The 10,283-nt window shown below is 42.1% G+C and overlaps 1 pseudogene; it reads right to left on the bottom strand.

Moving 5' to 3' along the window:
• Positions 1-472: 472 nt before the first annotated feature.
• Positions 473-1,231, bottom strand: LOC144798027 (transmembrane protein 87A-like; annotated as a pseudogene).
• Between the last annotated feature and the right edge of the window lie 9,052 nt (positions 1,232-10,283).

The raw sequence follows: 10,283 nt of genomic DNA on the forward strand, positions 1-10,283 counted from the left end.
CTGTAACTATGTCTGTCTATGTTTCAAAATTCAAAATAAAAGTTACAAAAAAGATGTATGGTGTTTGAGATAGATGAGCTCACTGGACGTGGCTATGGACACTTAAATCAGGTATGTGAGACTTTTGTTTCACACAACTTGAATTTGCAACACAGATACATTTCTAAGGCGTGAGATGTTATTTGAATTACGTTCCCTCTTAACATCACATATTATTTTACCCCTTCGACGCTCATGTGGAGCTCAGCTCGTCATGAGGTACACCTCTCGTACACTCATGACGAGCTGAGCTCATCATGAACCGCGGGTTTTTAAAAACTTCAGCGCACAGCGTGAAAATGAGCCGCACGCATGGTGTTAAGCATTAAACATTTGCAAGCTATCTTAACACTGCCAAGGCACTAGCAAATTAAAGTGTAATGCCTTTTTTTATTTTAAAACCACAGTACAAAAGCATATACCAGCACACTGTTTAATTGTGTTTGTAAATGTAAGATGCTTTACTTACAATCAGAAGGGGATAATCGGAAATAGGTAGGTATTCCTAAGGCCCCTTTACTTCCACAATCATTGAAATGACATTATTATCCAGGAGACTGGCTGGGGTTACTGCTTCCTGCATTGCTGTACTGTTCACCGTCTTGCTTGCCACAGGACTGACTTTCACTATGAAGATGTAAGGTCTATCGTGCCAGGTGTTCATCATGGCATACATTGTCGGTTTCTCTGACTGATCTGGCAACAGAGAAATATGTATTGCATTCTCTGCATCTTTCAAGCCCTGTTGTTTCTCCGAAGTAAGGGCTGCCGGGTGGAAAAACTCCTTGTAGTACTCCTGTGGTTTCATGAGATCCATACAATCAGGGTAGAAGAGCAAAGCCATGGCGCATGACCCAGACCTGCCTAGTTGGTTTTCAAATGTGGACTCAAAATAGTGAAGACATTTTTCTTCCTCGCAGCTGAAGACCTCGCTGTAGCAGTCAGCGTACCTCAGGTACCAGGTGACATTGTAACTCCAGGAGGCATCGCATGTCTTTGCATCTCCTTCAAATTTGATGTAAACAGTGGAATTCTTGAATAGGATTCTCCCAAAGTTAAAAAATGTGCTCTCCATCAGCACCTTAACATTCCACTTGGATACCTCAGCAGCGCTGGTGGGGCACGGGGGTAGCAAAAGGAGCTTTAGAAGAAGAACAGCTGGCAGCCAGCACAGACTGCTGCGTGCAGCCATGGTGAAGAATGACAGCACCGCTGCTCTGCCTCCTGGGCATCTTGGTCAGGCAAAACTTAGAGTAGATTAGTTACCCACTTTTACTAGCCAGATATGCCCCAAAGGGAAAGATGTTTTGCGACTCCTTTGTCACCTGCCAAGCCACGGGCAAAGCAGGTGGCCGCCCAAAGGCCCCCTTAGTCTCATTTCAGTGGTTGGGGTTACCTTTGAACGGGTACGGGCTGACATTGGCCCCTTAGATTCTCCAACAGCATCAGGTAACAGATCTTTTACCTGTGATGGTGGATCACACCATGAAATACCCTGAAGCACTACCCCTTAAGACTACTACTGCTCCTGCAGTGGCTCAGGCCCTCATTGGTATCTTTTATCAGGGTGGGTTTCCTAAAGAAGTTGTGTCAGACTGAGGTCTCAGATATCCATCTGTTTAGTATAAACACAAGTATTAATCTTGAATCCATCACGTTCAGGCTCTTCCGTGCTTTTATCCTCCATATAATGACTGCCGCCTTTTTTATACACCTCGATTCATTTTAATGGTTTATTCTCACATGTCACTTTTACAGTCTTCCAACACGTTACTCATAGATACCATATGAGCATGTACACAACCCCAAGAATGTCACCTCATCACCAGTTACAACAGCTAATTAGCATACAGTGCTGATTCCTCGTTTCCTCTATTTTTTTGTGTACACCCCCTGACGAAGGGCATTTGCATCTGAAATGCATTGGGCATAACAAAAACGTTTGGTTCACGATCACTGTTATTATGACGTAATAATAATGGAATTATAATAATGGATTTGAAAAGGGTTTCAAGAGTAATTTGAAAATGATGAATAAAAGCAAGAACCATCATTGAAGTTTTCAGAATAAAAGTTTTTTTACTTGTGGAATAAAGTACTGAACATTGTTTCGAGTGCATAAGGGAGACGCTCCCCTTGTCCCAAGGAGAGTACTTTTTGGATTACCCTTCCAACATCCTCATTCAGCCGGCAGCGAAGACATGATATAGCACACCAACAGATCAATAATGGAGAGGACGTTTGGCTTTCTCAAATGATGCTTCAGATGCCTCCATACAGTGGGGGAGCACTGCAGTATGTGTGAGACGTAGCTTGCAAAGGTGTTGCATGTTGTGCTATGCTGTACAATGTAGCAACACAAAGAGCCCACGATAACGACATACCTCCACCTCATGAACAACATCAAGATGAGGATGCCAACAGAGCTATTTATGAAAGTAATGTTGAAACGCAAGGCACCAACAACTTCTTTTAAAGTAAGTATATTTATTCTTGAAATGTTCTACTTGCACAAAGAATGAATTAAAATTTTAAACAATATTTATTTCAGGTTTTTTCATAGGTCATGGAAGAACAAAGTTATGTTTTCATTGTTCCAAGAAAATGTAATTGTAAACAGATCTTGTTCATATATTTGTTTAACTCTAAATTGCATGTAAAAAACAGAGCAAAGAGGTAATATAACATAGGTTTGAGCTTTACTGCCTTGCTCTCTTTTCCTTTCATTCCTGTTACTCTGTCACTGGATGTTGGTGTATTAGTTGCTTGTACATCTGGGGTGTTTCTAGTACTGCGTCTTAGAGTACCCTGCTCTTGCACAAAATGCTGTGGCTTGAGGCCTCTTCACTCTCCTCTAACACACCTTCTTTCAGTACTTCTTGCATGTCTATCTTCCATTTTTTCTCGCACATTACTTATTTTTTCTAGGCCTCTAGCAACAGCTCCACTAAATGTCCTAGTACTACTTGTAAACTCAGGGACTCTCTAGCTTGGTCGAAAGGCGATCTACTTCTCTACCAAAGCCTTGCATTCTATTAGTTAAATGTTTATGCTGGCTTTGGCCATCACATCTTTCAGCAATCATTAATCGACATAATGTGATTACAGCCTCTGTTAATGACTAATTTCTGAACATATAGCCTCATGTGATTCACTAATGTGTATTAATCCAGATGTCATGGTTTCCTCAATGGCACTTAATTTTTAGCCAAAATAACCCGTTTTCCTTTGCTGCTGTTTTTGTACTCGGCAGTTCGGGCTGGACTGTTCCCATGAGGCACAGGGTCAGACTGATTTGCATATGGCCATATCTGAACTGGGGTGGCAGAGTGGGCTAAAGAACGGTGATGGATTAAACCCAGATCTGTTGACTGGGTGTGAGTGTTTGATTGGTTCAGATGCTCCGTCCATCACCACCCCCTTTTGTACCGTTTTTGTACTTGCAGCATAGATCTCACAATATTTTGAAAAGTTCGAGCAGATTGTAATTCAGCTTCTAAATTAAGAGACATTGCTGCTCTCAACCTTACATCATCTATATGAACAGTTTGTGTCAAATAATGTGTATTGTTGAAGGAGTTATATTTCTAATTACCTGGGTAGTTGGACATATTGGAGATCTTAAATGTCCATGGGTTTCATCTTGCATTCAGGTGGTTCTTCTCTTTGTACATTGCTGCTAAGATGTGGACAGTGGACGTTTCACCCATTTCTACATCATCAATAGTTTTCCTATTGTCACCTTTATTTTCAACACTATTTGGTTCCAAAGTGTTTTTTCTGGTGAGACAGAACATATTTTGTTTTCATTTTTCAATAACATATTCTGTTATGGTTTGACTTCTATCGAGCCGATTCCGATCTCGGTCGGAAGGGCACCGAATCGGGTTCGGCATTAGCGGATCCGATTTGGAGGCTGAATGTCCGTCCGAGTCATACAAGGGTCCGGACATCGAGGTATGATGCGAACAAGCGCAAGATCTCTGTCCGAATCGTTTCCGGGTCCGAACCGCTCCATACGACTCGGTCACAAGCAAACCGTGGCACGCAATGGAGACGTTTCATGACCAAGCTAGTGTGATGCTCAATTCGGACAGCCGGAACAAGTCGGTGCGTTCGACTCGCAATAGCTCCCGGAGTTGGACTTCAGGGGTCCGCGTTCAACCCCCTGTTACCCGCAGCCTTATGACTCAGACACAGGGGGAGACCCATGGGTCTCCCCAACACAGGCATGTATGGTGTGGATGGCACCAACGCGTACCCACTGTAGGGGGCGCACTTGTCCGCGACGTACCCATTCAGTCAATGGGAGCCCATGTATGCGTCCTACGACCGGCTCCCATTGACTTCCATGGGAGTCTGACCGAACCGAGTCCAAAAGCATATGGCCGCATCGTACTCGCTCGGTCGGACTCCAGGAGTCCGGATCGGTCGGAAAACAGCCCGGATCCGGCTCAGTCGGAGTGCTTTCCGACCCAGATCGGAATCGGCCCCTATATTTTACAACGTCATTGCCCATAGTGAACTGATGTACAGACATAAATACACGTATTGACATATTTTGAACATAATATATTGTTAGAATTTTGTTAAGTATTAGATTTTATTTAAATCTATGTTTGTTAAAGATAATTGCTTTACCATTGCATTATAGAATTTGTAGTTCTCATTTTGTTAATATTGTTAATGACAAGTCTCAACCAAAATCTAAGTTTGGTTTACATTGTAATTATATATCTCACAAAGTGAATAAATATTAATACATGTTAACCGCTACACAAATATTACTATTTTTATATTAAAAAAGGGGCACTTTCTAACCTGTGTTTGTTGGAAGAAGTTTTGATGTGTTGATGTCAGTAACTCCCAGTGCTGCTTCTGCTGCAAAGGTGCTTTTATCATTTCCTCCATCAGATTTGCAGGGGGATAGATGAAGATCCACCTCCCGCATGCCGAGCATCATACATTTTTTATGCAAGCTTCTCCTTTGGGCAAGACCGTAAATCATACCAGCACTTACGGATTTCCTCAATGGTGTGCTTTGTGACACCATCAGCATTTATTCTCTCTTGGATTGACATTGAGATTTTCTTTTTGGTTGATTTACTCACAGTCAAAGAAGTTTTCCCAATAAGTTTGTCATTATTGGAGACACGATCTTCAACCAAAATCTCCAATTCAATATAAGAAAACATATGCTTTCATTTGGGCTCTCCATCATCCTTGCCTCTCCTGGTGCATGGAGATATGTGTCTTTAGAGTGCTAACCAAGCAATGTAAGACAGGTAGCTAATTTTCTGGTTATGAGATCATCAAATTCAGTCAGTTCAACATTCAGAATTTGCTATGCTTTATTTGCAACTACTTCTGATTCGCTAATATTGAATCCTTTTTTGTAACTCTGAATCTCTAATAGAGAAACTTAACTTTTCAAACATATGATTTGGATAATGGGGGTGCCAGAATTCACAAATACAGGGAGGATGGTTTAATTCACTGAGCGTTTATTGACAGACCTCTTCAGGATGGAACAATTCACATCCACATTTGTAGTGGAATGGGCACATCGGACACTGGGACCTCGACCTAAGCCCGGCTGTACGCCCAGTCCCATCCTCACAAGACTATTGAACTTTAGGAACTGCAACACTTTTCTACAGTTGGCCAGAGAAGCTGACAAATTTTCATGGCAGAGACCCTCACTATCCATAGTTTTAGATTTTACAATGCTGGTGTAGGAGGCCAGGTGCAAATACTGCCCAATTTGGGATTGAGTTACAGAATGTGGTATCCAGCAAGCCTAAAAGTCGGTGTAAACTGTAAACCACAGGTTTTTGATAACCCTACAGACGTCCAGAACTTTTGCAGGCAATACTCCAGGGGTTGGAGGGAACTCCGCAGGCAGATCACCACTGGACATCCACTCATATGCAAGTGTGGACCTCTTTGCATCCAGTTGAGGCTGGGATCCCATCATTGTTTAATGCTAATGCTTGTTGGTCACTCGGTGACCTAACCAGGGCACCAATGTGTTGGATTAGTACTGGTAAGTAGTAGATGACCCCGTGGCACAGCTAAGTAAGGATTTGATGTGTATGATACATTGGATGTGCGGGGAGTTCAGGTAGTGTTGCTGCCCCCGTGGTATTCACAATAGAAGTTGAATTACATTATCTGCTTTTTAGGCATAGAGAAAATGTGAAGTTTGGAGATGGTTCTATGGGGATCAAACCTAGCAGACAGCTACTAGGTTTGGAAAGGGGGATGGGAATAGTAGGGTCCGGAATGTTTAGGGTTTCACTTTTTTTATTTGGTTCACAGTTACACATATTAAGACAGACATGACAATATATCACTATATAGCTTACTACATACAATGGCACACCAAGTAGATATTCTCTCCTACATAGATATTGCTATGCTGACGTGGAAGTGAAGGGGTTTAACAACCTGAGAAAGTGTAGGCAGGTACTCCAATATATCCAGCAGCACGAAGTTGATATTGTATACTTACAGGAAACACACTTTGCACCTACCAACCAGCCACGGCTCGTGCAGGGCGTTACACCACGCGGTGACGTCAGGCAGACGAGGGTCAGGGTGGGGGGGTTGTAAAATGTGGGATATGGACGATGTCAGGTAAGTATGGAAAAAAAAAGAAAACTAATTCCGTTACCCGCGCTGCATCGCCAAATGTGATGCCACGCGCGCAACAAAATTTGTTTTCTTTTTTTTTCTTCGGTAATTACCTAACATCGTCCATATCCCGCATTTTACAACCCCCCACCCTGCCCCTCCTCTGCCTGACGTCACCGCCCGGTGTAACGCCCTGCACGAGCCGTGGCTGCTACCAACCCATCCACATTTGCTGTTACCTGGGATCACATCACTTCTTCTCAAATTATTGTTTGTATTCCCATGGAGTCTCCATACTGATCCACAAGACACTACCATTTAAACATTCCTCCACAATTGTTTATGCCGATGGAAGGTTCTTATTGGTATCAGGATACTTAGCGGGACACAGAATCCCTTTTGTAAATGCGTACTCACCGAACATAGATGACCCCACATCCTACCAGCGCTTACAATCACAGATAGACCTTGTAGACACAGACCACATATTCCTGGGGGCGATCTCAATATCCTGCTAGACCCTGCGCTGGACAGTACCACCAAAGCCCCTGTCAACAGGCCCATCTTACTTAAGATATTGAGGGAGATATGTTAAACATATGTGCTATCAGATGCCTGGCGACAGAGGAACCCTCAGGGATCTGATTATACGAATTATGCACTGCAACATTACACCAAGACATAGCTAGACCATTGGCTACTGTCTGGAACGATTATGCTTGGTTTAAGAATGTCAATCACTTGCGACGCACTCTATCTGATTACTCTCCAGTGCTCATGGTAATACATATCCCTGGAGAGGGAGGATTCGCACAACAATGGCGATTTCCCACCATAGCGCTGCGGGACAATGTCTTCAGTTTTAGATCCGTACAGCAATTATTGAGTATTTTGACCACCACAATAAGGGGTCACTCTTGACACAAGCCACCCTTTGGGAGACTCTTAAAGCTTATCTTAGAGGAGTCTGCATTTTCACAAAACTGGGGTCCTAAGGGACTTGTGGCGTATGCTTGCCCGGTTGAAGGGAGACCTTTTGGCTCTCGATCAGATAGTGCTGGGGCACTGCCCCAGAATATCTAAATCAGAGGGCATAACTGTTAGCTGAATATCAAGAGGCCGCAGAGTGGGAGGACCACTATTTGGTTAAATATACAAAAGCATGTAGACATGGAGCAGGAGAATGGCTGGCACGTACACTAGCTCGATTACTGAGACCGCTGCAAAGTCAGACCTACATTACTGGGCTGCAGAGATCAGATGACATGCGCATGGCAGACACACCTACCATTGAGCAGAAACTATTTGCATACTGCACTGGCCTGTACACTTTCAGATCGACAAATAGTCAGGAAGACATCATCTCTTACATAAATGAAATAGCAATGGTCTGGCTAACAGATGTGCAACAACAGTTCTCCAATTAACCCTTTTCAACTAAAGAGATAATACAGGTGTGGTGTCTTTCACACTGGTAAAGATCGTACACCAAGTTGAAGCCGACACCATACATACAACTCTAACTTTTGCCATTGAATGTACACGCCGCATTAACCGGGTTGTGTGTGACAGCGACACTTAGAGGCTGTACCGAGTGTCTGCATCTACAAACCACAAAGAAGCGACGATTCATTAAATAAGTCTCTAACATGAATCAGAAAGTTAGAGTTGTATGTATGGTGTCGGCTTGATTGTGTAGCGTCGGGTCTAATAGAGCCAGGCTTTTCTTCAGCAAAGCCTTTGTGGTCCTGATGAGAACTCCCTACCAAGTAGGAGTTCGAAACGCGTAGACCATTATTTGTTGAGCCATAAGATCTTCAAATGAAAAACATTGCTCCAAATGTTTGCGATTAGACAAAATCATCGTCTATGGCCATTATATATTATTGTAATTAGTATCCAATTGTAAATAGAGTGTTGCAGCTGTGTGTGAGAGAGTGAAGTGGTTGATTGTCGGATATGTTGAGTGAATGTTGAATGATTTTGAATATGTACAGTTTAATGTTTTATCTTAAGTAAAAATTGTTTTGTATGTTTATTGTAGATGTAAAAAATGCAAATTTGGTGAAATTTAACCAACAAATGTATTCTAAGTAAAAATTAAACAAAGTGATTAATTCAGACTGAATTATAAGTCTTGCACTCACATTGTGTTTAACTCTAATGTGTCATGGTTAAAAGAGAAGGATTAAAGAGAACAGTATTGGCAATTGATTAATTTTCTATAATTTTCACCTGGTCAACCACACTCACATCCTTGGTTTGAGCACATTTTTTATCATCAAAATACAGTTTCCTTGCCAACTGCTTATCAAGCTTCCTTCGTCTCCACTCACCTATCTGATTATCTCTCAACAACCCCTTGTTCACACTCATCCATCATGGACACAACTTAGAGTTTGAGGCTCTACCCTTGAACAACTCAAAGGGAGATCTTCCCATGGTCATGTGAGGAGAGATGCGATAAGTTGTGATCCTGTCTTGCAGGATTGCTTTCCAGTTCAAATTATTCACCCTGGCCAATTGTATGCTTTCTTTGAGAGTCTTGTTTAACCTTTCCATGGCCCCATTAGTTTCCGGATGGTAAACAGAACTTCTTTTATGGTTAATACCACAATCTTTCAGATGGGACTAGAATTCAGAAGAACAAAACTGTGTCCTATTATCAGAGAGAATGCAATTGGGAAAACGTTCCCTCTTGAATATTTCCTCCAAGAACTTTATGACACTCACTGATGAAATATCCCTGACAGAACTCACTTCAATCCATCTAGAATACAGATCCAGGATGACTATCAAATAGGGAGTATCACTAACACGATGCAAAGGTCCAACAATATCAATGGCTATCTCATTCCAGGGATGTTCAGGTAACATCCTACAGACCTTGGGCATCTGTTTGGTTTTTAATATTTTATCACTGGTACAACACTCCAGGCAATCACGAACCATCCTCTCAATCTCCTTGTCCATCCCTGGACACCAAAATTGTGTTCTCAAGTTCTCCTTATTTTTCACTATACCAAGATGACCAACACGTGCAAGACTTAGAAGGTTACTCCACACACCCAACGGTGGAATTAGCATGGTACCCCAAATGAGCACACCATCCACAACAGAGAATTCCTCACAAACTAAAGACCAGGGTTTCTCAAGATGCCTGTTTTTCTCAACAGAAGGAACTCAATAACTGTGGTAATTTTATGATCATTCCCAATTTCAGTTTTCCACTCAGACTCATCTACTGCACCCAATGTGATTTCACAGACATTTATCACATCATCCACCAGACTCACCTCATCCACATCAATTATCTTTACATCAACTAACAAAGATAGGCAATCACCAGATTTGTTGATAACTCCTGGAATATAATCCACATCAAAATCAAAACCCTTGAAGTGAAATGATCCACTTCTTAATTCTTGAAGAAATAGAATCTAGCCCTTTTTTTGAAAACACATCTTTCAAAGGTTTATGGTCCGACAGAACTTTCACCTTGGTACCCCAAATCAAATTTCTGATCTTTTTCAAAGCCCAAAAGATGGCCAATGCCTCTTTCTCGATTACTGAATAATTAAGCGCCGAGCCTCTCAAACATCTCGAAG

The sequence above is a fragment of the Lissotriton helveticus genome, chromosome 12 (genome assembly GCF_964261635.1).
Source record: "Lissotriton helveticus chromosome 12, aLisHel1.1, whole genome shotgun sequence".
In the NCBI taxonomy this organism is placed as follows: domain Eukaryota; kingdom Metazoa; phylum Chordata; class Amphibia; order Caudata; family Salamandridae; genus Lissotriton; species Lissotriton helveticus.